At 49.3% G+C, this 11,380-nt stretch overlaps 1 protein-coding gene across 1 annotated transcript in view; it reads left to right on the top strand.

Moving 5' to 3' along the window:
* The first annotated feature begins 51 nt into the window (after nucleotides 1-51).
* The window catches only part of MYCL (MYCL proto-oncogene, bHLH transcription factor), a 49,765-nt gene continuing 38,436 nt past the window's right edge, over nucleotides 52-11,380 (top strand). Inside the window, exons 1-2 of the mRNA XM_034754074.1 lie at nucleotides 52-1,308; nucleotides 1,533-1,669. The gene's annotated coding sequence lies outside the window, so the exon portion shown is untranslated. The remainder of the gene's footprint in view (nucleotides 1,309-1,532; nucleotides 1,670-11,380) is intronic.

Below are 11,380 nucleotides of genomic sequence, written 5' to 3'. Positions count from 1 at the left end.
AGTCAGATACCTCAATGATGAGGCCACATAAGTACCTATTTATAAAGGATTGAGTATGGCACTGACTGCTAGGCAGTCCTGAGTTCTAATCCCTTCTCTACCACTGATACAGTGGGTAGCCTTGGGCATATCACTTAACTGTTCCCTTTTATCTGTACAATGGGGATATTAATACTTACCTGTCTCCAAGGGGGCTAGTTACTTTCTGAAGACAGGGCACTGCTATGAAGCATCACATCTTAGTAAGACTCTTTGGCTTTGAATATTTTTATTTATTTGTTTTCTCTCCAGAGCAGCTCTTTCTACATTGTGCATCTGCTGTAATGGTTTGGCTCAATGGAAAGGCCCAGGTGCAATTGTTTGGGTGCATATTAGTGATCCCAGGTGGAACAGAAGCAATGATAGTGGATTGGTTTGGAGTGGTTTAATTTATTATCAGTGATAGTTGTCTCACCTGCAGTGCTCTGGTCAGGGCTAGGTAGGGGTTTCATGCCTGTACCAGGAAGTACTGGTGAGCCCACACCTGTAAGATGATATGACATAGGGAACAAAGATGGGTGGGAAATTTTAAGGAAAGCTTTCTCTTGGTGCTGTACTGTCTGATTCCGATGGACAAGTTGCATTAGTGCCGATTCTGAGGACAATCACTCTACATGAAACTGTAGATTTTAGAGAAACCTTAAAGTCCTCAAGGATACAGAGAAGAGGCCCCTAAATTAGGGTGACCAGATGTCCTGATTTTATAGGTACAGTCCTGATATTTGGGGTTTTTTCTTCTATAGGCTCCTATTACCCCCCACTCCCTGCCCCGATTTTTCACACTTGCTATCTGGTAGGCTACCCTAAATGCTCAGAGTTTGCAGGTTCTCCCTGCCTGTAGCTTTCTCTTGTCATGCAGAGTGACTTTCAAACACTGCGCATCCTGGCCAGATTGAAACCTGGGACCTAGTTAAGGATTTTCTTACCCTATTGCCAATCTGCCGGCTTTTTCCAGCCCCCAGGAGAAATGCTTTCTGGCTGTGGGAGGTAGAATAGCAGCAAATAGGGAATTCCTGGGACAAGGCAGCATCTGTTGGGGCCTATCTGCTCTGCTCCCGTTCTACTTACCTGTCTTAGCAAGTTTACTGCGTCTATGGACAACCGAGCACTGCAATCACATGTTGCATTTGAGAGCTTTTTCACATGTCAGATGAGCCAGTCCTTCTTTAAGGCCTGATGTGTGATCCACCCTTTTACACAAGCCTCCCTTCCGTGATCATGGCAGAAGCACAAGGTCCGGAGAGTTCCCAATAGACCAACAGAAGCAAAGTAAGTAACGGGCTAAAACAAGTTTCAGAGTAGCAGCCGTGTTAGTCTGTGTCAGCAAAAACAATGAGGAGTCCTCGTGGCACCTTAGAGACTAACAAATTTATTTGGGCATAAGCTTTTGTGGGCTAAAGCCCACTTCATCAGGCTAAAACAAGACATGCTGGAGAATGGATGACCTTTGCATGGGGAATAATGCAATTCTCCTTTCTGACCTTGGTGCTTAGATGTCACACGGATGGTACCTGAAAAATACCTAGGGCGAGATCCTCTGATCGGTCCAAATGTTCTGCAATCCTCAACCCTAATGGCTGCTCCCTCTTCCTCCCATGTGAGCTTGGAATGGATTAATCCCATTTTGTGGGTGAGTCAAATGAGGCATTAAGTGACTTCCACATGGAATCCGTGTGGCAGAATCAGGAATAGAACTTAGCAGTTCCTGACTCCCAGTCTATCCCCTTCTCTAACCACCAGATCCCACGCCTCCTCCCACAAACTGGCAATAGAACCCTGGAGTCCTGGATTCTAGTCCCCTTCTCTAACCTCCAACCAACACACTCACACTAGATCTCACAAAGGCATTGACTATGTCTACATGGGTTTCTTCTTTACTTGGAAGAATCCTAGTGTCATAAACCAGGGATTTTAAGCATTAACTCCTTTAGGAAATATTTCCACTGAAATACCCATGACATCTGGTTTCTGCTTCTTTCCTACTCAGTGAGGCTGCAGCCCGATTGTACGTAGGAATTTGGAGAACCATTTCTGGGAAAGGGGGAGAACGTGACTTTGTAACATCCCCGGGCATTACTGCTCTGCCACTGCTGATCACATTCCGTGCTCTGAGCACCTGTCAGGGGTTAGCAGGTGGCTCCTGGGAGGTTCATCTTTCTGTCTTTTAGCTCTACAAAGCTAGAATTTCCACTTGACGTCAGCCAAGGACTGTGCCTTCCTCCCCGGCAGTTCTATTGAATTTTTGCTAATTGCAAGACCTGACCGGAATATTCTACCAGAAAACATGGACAGTTTCCTCAAAAAGCCTGTTAGTTTCACTTGCAATTCTCCTTTTAACTGCAGTGAAGTCTAGATTTTTGTGCCAAATGCTTCTTTTATTGTGGGCGTCGTGCATAAGTGGGATTCTTTTTGGGGGAGGTGATGGGAGAAGGAGAGACAGGGCAGGAATGGGACAGGTTCTGAACATACTTGAGTTCAAATTCTTTATTCTCTGCTATGAAATGCTCCTGCTACTTCCTGGTTCAGAACACATCGCCCTGTGACAGCCATGAATGACAATGAGATTTCAGTTACCCGGGACGTCGCAGGATGGCGTGGGCTGGGTTCTATTTAGCAATCTAGAAATGCCAGCCCATTTCAGAGGGAAGTGAAAATGGCTGTAATAATAATACCTAGCTTTTTATAAAGCACTTTTCCTCAGTAGATCTTACAAAGGCGATATCATTATCTGTATTTTACATATGGGGAAACTGAGGCACAGAGCTGAAACGAGTTGCCTAAGGTCACCCAGCAGGCCAGTGGCAGAGCCAAGAATAAAATCTAGGTCTCCTGAATCCCAGTCCAGTGCTTTACCCAGTAGGCCACACTGCCTGAAACCTGTTTTTATGCCCATTTCCCTGCAGACCCTGGGCAGTGGGGGCATTTGGTACCTATACCTGAGTTTAACCTCATTTCCACTCATCTCGAAGGGCTGGTCTGCAGGCAGATGCTTTCACATGGCTTCGGCTGATGTCCCACAGTGTGGAAATGTCCTCCTGTGGGCTGGGTGGGTCATGACAGCCTAGGCCGCAGTGAGATCAAACCTCATGGAAATATTGCCTTCTTCATTTGTTGGTACCGTGTGCGTCCATCTGTCCTAATTCAGGAAACATAACCAGCCCAAACTTCTGCCCAGACCCTGAACTGAAGCCAGGAAAACCTGAAATGTTTACAATGTTCAGATTAGTTTGAAGAAAGACTCTCTTCTCCCTGACTTTTCACGGGGCTCTGACCCTTCCCCCTAGACCTGTTCAGCAAGCTTCTGGCTTTCCCTGGACCCTCTCATGCCCTTCCCAGCATAAGACACCTCCTCCTCATCCCCCCACTGAGCCTCATGTTCCTTCAAGCCTACTTTCAGGTGAAGATCCCACCTCTAGTGGCCTCTGAAGGGTGCAGTGCACATAGGGGTTCACAAAGCTTCAGTTCTGGGCTAGCTGGGAGTCTGCCAGAAATACCATGCCCTGCAGAGAGCTAATTAAAGGTAGGAGTGGCCTGTGTGGAAGGGAAGGAAAGATCTATGGGCCTGTTGATAGGTTGTGCATTGGGAAGAGTTGGGCCTTATTTGTGGGATGGGAAGGAAACTGAAGGCATAGTGGAGGATCACACCTGAGGAGGGGTGAGGGGGGTCTGGTAGAGAAGGAAAGGAAAGGGGCCCAGGTGCTTAATGAGGAATAAGGGTCGAACTTTAAAGCCACAGCCAAACTTTTGTCCACTAAGCTTACTGGAGCCAACACAAGTCTGGTGAGCGTCACCCTTTGTCACTAGTTCACACAGCAGGTCATGAGGCTTAGCGTCACCAATCATATCTAGGAGCCATCAGCTTCATTCCTGTTGCTGAGGTGCCAAAGTAAATACGCTAGAACGGAAATCACCGTGACAGGCGCCCAGTGACAAGAGCAAAGAAAACCTGTTTGCTCCCTCGGGCTGAGATCTGGCCATGTTGCATTGGGATCTTCCTCAGATCCTACAGCAAGCAGCTCCCGAACTCACTCAGCTGTCCTGCTGCAGCAGGGGCCCTCAAAGCTTCAACTGGAGACTCTGGTGTGTTTAGAAAATCGCCCTTTTATAGTCCACAAGAAGGTCCAAGGTTTGCCTCAGTGACAGAAGAAGAAGATGGTGACCCTCATCATGCAGTCTGTAACAAAGAGACGTGCTCCCTCTAGCTTCCAGTTCTTCCTCCTTCTCAGTACCCTTCCTCTAGACTCGCATCCCCTGTCCCTACAGGCAATCAACGGCCAAAGAGACTCATCAGTACACCTGATGGGAACACCTGCCCACCCAGCCATTGCTGGCATTTGGCCATTGACATCCGTAGCACCAGGATCAAACTTCCTTTCAGCAAAATGTAAAGCTGGGGGGGGGGAGGGGAGTTTTTACACCCATCCCCTGCTCCTTTCCAGGGTCCTAACAACTTGCTGCTCTCTGTGCTGTCGTCACGTATTGTTGCGGCTGTGCTGGGAAACAACTGGGCCTTTTTTAGCACAGCGGCCGTAGCTCTGCCCCGGCATTCCAGCGCGGATACAGTTTCTGAGTTGTGAGAACTCAGCTGATAGAAAGCATGCAGCTGGGAAGAAAACTCCACTCCCCCCCATGCCCCGGGCACACATGGCGCTTTTGTTTCAATGAGGCTCAAGGATTTATTTTTCAAGTCAACTGGGGATTACGTCCCCTCTTTTATCATGGTGATTTCCCAGGGTTTAAACCCAGCTGGGCTTGGTTTCCATGCTGATCTCATTTCCAATGGACTGACTGACCAGCGAGGGTGCCCGTGTGTCCAGGGGGCCCTCTGAAGTAGGCCGGGGGGAAATCCCCAGCTTGTTGGATGTTCCAGGAGGGTGATGGTAGAATTCCTGTGCTTGTGAAAGGCACCAGTGGCAGTCCTGCCTTAGAACTCGTGTCTGCGCTGTGATGGCTGCCAGCAGACCCTGGTCCATGGGGGATCCAAGTGGGCCCATCACATTGCAGGATCAGGGCCTTAGACTGTAATCTCAGCAGGGCAGGCGCTGCATCTTCCCTTGTGCGTGTACAGAGTCTCGTATAATGAGTCCCTGTTCTGGTCTAGGGCTCTGGGTGCTACTGTAGTAGAAATGACGTAATATTAATACTGACTGTGCCAGATTGGTTGACGTCTCCATTTCATCCCTAGAGCGGGGATGGCACAGGCAGTGACACTGCAGATGCCTTCATACTGCCCCTCTTGTGCATCATCCCTGCTCTGCAGCGACCCCTCTAGGGCTGAGAGGGGAGTTCTGTCTCCATGGCACATTGACCCTCTCTGCTGAGTTATGCAACAAGGGGAGCCATGAATGCTAACTGGGGTGGTGCAATCTGGGAGGTGGGCTGGGCCTCTCAGAACCGGGCTGAGACCCACCAATCTCATGTCACACCGGCCCCCACTGCCATCAGAGGGTAAGGGCTTGAGGTTAAAAGGCTCTTCGGAGCCTTCTGTCTGGAAGGATCAGGTGTGTGTGTGTGTGCAAATACGTGTGACCGGGTGGGTGCACGTATGGGTCTAGAGTTCGTGTGTGTTTGTGCGTACGGACCATGTGAATGTAGAAAAAGGACCCCAAGATAGACTGGGGTGGTGCGGGGCACAGGTTGGGATGGGCTGGTGCCGGGCATGGCAGTTGCCATCTGAGGTGACCCAGATGTCCCAATATTAGGGGCTTTGTCTTCTATATGCAACTATATCCCACCCCCCAAAAAAAAGTGTCCTGATTTTTCACACTTGCTATCTGGTCACCCTATAGCTGGGAGAGGATTCCAAGCGCCTTCCTTTTCACTGCTGCGTTTTGTACCTGGGAATGTTGTCTCTCCACCCGGCCATGTCCTCCTTTCTCCTCCTGATAGGACCCCCCAGCCTGCAGGTGCGGAGCATGGAAGCCCTTTTTCCAGCACCTGTCCCACTGTCAGCCTTGCAGGATCTCTTGCCTAGGCTGAAGGGTCTGGGATGCTTGTTGCTGGACTAGTCAAGCATGGTTATTATTTGTATGCGGTAGCACCTGCAGGCCTGGCCTGAGATAGGGCCCCATTCATAGGAAGCATTTCTAGTGCCCCCTTCCTGTGGTACCCGGGCTGCATTTGGAAGCCCCCTGGCCTGATGTCCAGAGGCATAAAGCTCCTTCCGCCCCCTGAGCCGTTCCCGAGTGGTGCTGGCTCTGGGAGCGAGAAGATGCAATGCTGACCCGTCACTGGAGAATTTGCTTAGGTTTAGCTGGTTCTGAATGGCTGATGCTTTGGACAGAGGGGGCTGGGGAGGGGCAGCAGAGAGTTGCTGGGAACTCACTTCAGAGCCCACCTTATCACACTGACCTCCCGCTGCTTGGGGACGCTGCCCTTTGTCCTTCCACCTGTCCCAGATGCCCATGTGTGCAGTGAACCGCACTGTTTATCTCCGCTGAGATCGGGCTGCAGTTTGTTTATCAACCCGCCAGGTATTTGTGTGGCCGCTCCTGCTGCGTCCTAACCCTGTGTCAGGAGGTAGAAGCTTTGCCACGCCGAGCCATGATAATCAAACTCTGCTCAGCTCAGGCCACCGGAGTCCAAAGATCCCAGCTTCTGATTTGCTGAAGATTTGTTAGTGTAGCGCTGGAGGGGGCGTGGGGACAAAGACCAGTCTGGGCTTTGTGTGTCAAAGATGCACAGTAGGTCAAAGCCAAGCTCCTGAAGGCTCAGATCATAGAATATCAGGGTTGGAAGGGACCTCAGGACCTCCCTGTGGGATCTAAAATACCCTCTAGTAACGTGCTGGAGCCCTGGAGAGGCCCCGAGGGGCGAGTGGAGGGGAAGGCAACGCTCTGGGGCTGGTTGGGTGATGAGTAGGAATGGAAGCGTGCTGAGATGTGGCTGGCTTGCAGAGTGCTATGAAGACTCTCCCCCCAGCAGTAGGATGGGTGGGTGAGGGTGGGATTCCCTGTGGCCTAAGCCGGAGGTCACAGGGGTAGTTTGACTTCTAGATTTGGGGGGGCAGCTCCAGCCAGGCCCATGGGGTTGTGTGTGTGAGGCAAATTCCGCACCTGCCCAAGGCTTGCACTTTGTGGGGGAGCAACAACCCCTCCCATACCCCTGCCAAACTACAGCCATGCCGTAGGTGTATGCCTTGTGTGCTCGTCCTCACCCTTAACCATGGGCGTAGGCCAAAAGCTCTCCCTGGCATTAGCCATGGGCATAGGCAACGTCTCGCCCTTGCCCTAACTCAAGAGTATGCCAGGCGAGACTAAGTCTTGCTCCTCCCCATGGGTGGATGCCCAGGGGGCTTCATACACCACGGCCAACCTTTTCAGAAGCAGCCACTGATTTTGCGTGCCCGACTCAAGGCGCTTTGTACTGCAGTAGCATTTACAAGCTCCAGCCAAGAGCAGGGCCCTGTTGTGCTGGGTGCTATCGAGACACACAGAGACAGTCCCTGCCCCAAAGAGCATCCAGTCTTGGCTCCAGAGTCAGGAGCACTAGAGCAATCCTTGGTACAGAGCACTTTGCAAACACCGAGCAATTAACCCTCGCGGCACCGTCCTGCATGGTTAGGTAGATAGCATCCCTACTATACAGATGGGGAAACCGAGGCACGGCGTGCAAAAGGAATTAGGACGAGAAGTCAGGCATTCTAGGGTCCCATCCTAATGTCCAGGGACTAGAACATGCTGTTAAAAGTAAATTGCTTTATTCTTCTGAACTTTCTTTTCCCTCTGCTGACGCCACCTCCTCCGCTCTTGTGGTTCCATGCGCTGTGTTAATAGAGGAAGCATGCGTTAGCCGTTAAAGCACAAGTCAGCAGCTTTCAACTCCAGTCTCGGCCCAGCTACAGACTTCCTGTGTGACCTTCAGCAAGTGGTTTATCTGCCTAGCACTTCAGTGGCACTGGCCGCGAAAAGAGGATGATCCAATACATGGGGGGTTATGAAACTTAACTCATCAACGTTGCTCTGAGATCTGCTGATGGATGGTGCAATAGGCCGGAGAGGTATCAACGAGGTTGTACCGTTCCTGCAAGAGGTCAAGGTTAGAATTCTGCATCCCTCTCATTGCCCGGGAAGCAGACTTAGCTCCTGGCCTCCTAGCTCCCAGTGCTTGAAGAGGGAAAGCACCTTTGAGGAGCTGACTGGATGACAAGAGAGGCCCAAGCCGCACAATGGATGAAATTAACACCCAGTTGGAAACCTCATTTTGTATGTTTAATAATTAGACTGTAAACAAGTGTAAGAAGTTGAACTACCTCTTGTGACCTTCACCGGGCTTGGATTGCACCATTCGTTAGTGACACCCAAGCGGCTGGAACATTTGACATCAACCACAAAACCCCAGATCTCTGCATCTACAAACTTACACATGTGACCAGCAGCAGCTGCTCCCAGTTCTATCACTTTCATCCCAAGGGATCCCAAAGCACTAAGGTCTTTAATGATCAGTGTAGACAGCACCTCCACCAATAGGAAGTGTTGTACCTTTCTCTCAGTACTAAGTTGTTACCTTGTTTCAATATGATGTTGTTGTGACTGGTTGAGGGAGAGGGTTAATAAGGAGTTTTAGTCCTGCCTGTGAGTGCTGGTGTTGATACTGGCAGTGTCCCGTTAATCCATTGATGTCTATGAGCAAGTATTACAGATTTCTTCACTCACTGCTTCCTGGGTGAAGCAAAGCACACTCAGCAGCTGTTTAGAACAGGAAGTGGAGAGGGATATCTTATCCAATTGAAACAAGAGTGAATTTGAAGTATGTAATAGAGCTGGATGGGAAATAGTTTTCCTGTTCCACAATATTTGTTGAGATCTCAAAATATTTTCCAGGCGCAATTTGGAATGAAAAGTTGAAATCTCAAAAATTTTCTTGAACCGGTGATCAGAAAAAAATGGTTTGGGTCAAGCAAAAAGTTTTGCTTCAATCATTTTGAAACATTTCATTTTGATTTCAGCCATTGTTTGTTTGTTTATTTTGACCATAATTAATTTATACGTTGAAACAAAAAGTCATCGTCAGCCAGAAAACTGGGATTTTTCATTGTAAAAATGTCCCGTTTTGACACATTCAAAAATTCCCCAAAAATTAAGAGTGAAAAAATTTGTCAAAACTGACCCTTTCCCACCAAGTTTCAGTTGTGACAAATCAGAATGTTCCCAATGAAAGACATTTCATTCACCAGCTCAAGCATGTAGGGCACATGCAGCAGCATTCGGCCAGTGCACCTGATCTCACACACCCCTCTTCTAGTGCCACATGGTCTTTAATGACCATGTGTTCAGAACCTTGGCTTTCCCAGCTTCTGAACCATGAGTATCCCTCTTAGCCACACCTGAGTGTTCCTTGGAGAGCTCCCAAAGAGGTCATGAGCCTGCCCAACCCTGCTGAGTGGGTGAGATCTCAAAGGATCACAGACAAAGGTACAATTGCTGCACCTGAGTCTATGCACCCACAGACCCACACATGATCAGATCGATACACCTGCTGTACGAGCACCTATATGTCTGCACCCCTGTACATACCCATGGTCCTGTGTCCTCCCAAAATCACATTACTGAATATATTGACATGATCTGTTACTGCTGAACAGACTTCAATCAGCAACCTTTGCTTAAAGCTCTTTTAATTTCCACATAAGTAGAAATCTGTTTTTGTAAGGAATGTGTTTAGATTGCAAAGTCTTCAGGGCAAGGACCTGGTCTTCATTCCTGTCTATTAAGTGCCTAGGGCACTGTTGGCACTATATAAATATGGGAAATGGGACTGAAAAGGTGTGTGATTAGAACTAGTGAGTGGGGGACAGGACTCCTGGGTTCTTTTCCTGTCTCTGGTACTGACCTTGGTCAATTCAATAAACCTCCGCGGCTCATCTCTTTCTCTCCTTAGTTCCAATCCTGGCTCTAGCACAGATCTTGATTTGTGTCCTTGGACAAATCCCGTAACCGATTTGTGCCTCAGTTTCCCCATCTATAAAGCAGTGATAATGAGACTGGAGAGCAGTGAGGGACTGACCGGTTAGTGTTTGCACAGCACTTTGTGAGCACTGGATGGAAGGTGCTGCAGAAAGACCAAATTTCCGTTGTGTTAGGGTACTCATTTTATTTGCACTCCTTGTTACCCCTGCGATTCCCGCGTCACATAGACTCGGCAGCTCCTGATAGCTCTTAGCTTCGTTTATTAATACTGAGCACCAACCGTGCAAAGAAGCAGCCCCTTAGGTTAATGTGTTTGCAACTACATCAGATCTAATGTATAAAGGGATAGAAACGTCCCTGCTTCAGGAAATAAAACAACCACTAAATGCCTGGGATTAGAAAATAACTTCTCTCTTGGGCCTGCTATTGCATAAATGCCTATTGAAGGGGTTTCACACCTGAATCTGAAGCAGCTCCTTCAGAGACTGAACTTAATAGTTCCCTGGTCTGATCTGGTCTGGTCCTTCCCATGTTTCCAGGAGAACAAACAGAGCAGGAATAGGCCCAACGATAGGCCCATGTTCAGATCTGGAGCCAAAATTTCCCCTGTAGTTCAGAGGAGCTGGGGGTCCTGAGCCATTATGAAGCCAGGTGACAGTCACTTAGTTTGGATTCAGACCCTGATCTGATTATCCCCATAAGTCAAAGGCTCAGTTTTGCCGATCCCAAGAAATCAAAAATCATGACTCTCAAATAATATATGGTGGGTTCCTTTTACTTTCTGAACAGTTAGGGTCACACTCGGGTTCCATTTTCAAGCTTTTCTTTGCAACTACGAAGCCTAGAAACTTTTTGGTTTGAACTGAAAGCTGAGAGTCCCATCCGATCACTTGCCTCCAGGAGCTGGGGCTTGAAAACAAACCCCAAATACCGTGAGAGTTGGCAACACTGGGGGAGGGGTGCTCTTTCGGCCCAGGCCCAAGGCAGCCAGGACACACAGGGATTGGTATGAGCTGGTGAAGGAACTCGCAGAGGAGGAAGCTGCGGTACTGCAAGGGAGGATTTGGAGAAAGAGGAGGAGGTGGTTTGGTGCATGAGACTTGTTCACAGCACAGTGTGGCCGTGGAAGGGTTAAGATCCCTTCTAGTCTTTTTACAGCCCTGTTGTTAGATGCTTCCCCACCCTCCTGACTCCACCCAGGGAGACGGGGCAGACTGGGATTGGCTCCCCTGAGGGGATCCGCTCCATACCAAACACAGACAGGGCAGGGGCTCAGAGGCCAGGGAAAGCGCTGCTGGGCTGGGTTTGGGCTGCGGCTCTTTGCCCAGGTGATGGGGAAATGCCAAATGCAGTTCCACTGACTGGCTCCCTCCTCCCCAGCTCCGCACACTGCGGACATTGATTCTGCTTTCTGCAGTGGAAGTGGGGGCATG

Source organism: Trachemys scripta, chromosome 20 (genome assembly GCF_013100865.1).
Source record: "Trachemys scripta elegans isolate TJP31775 chromosome 20, CAS_Tse_1.0, whole genome shotgun sequence".
NCBI lineage: Eukaryota > Metazoa > Chordata > Testudines > Emydidae > Trachemys > Trachemys scripta.
Note: the sequence above shows the minus strand (reverse complement) of the source record. Positions and strands in the feature narration are given on the sequence as shown.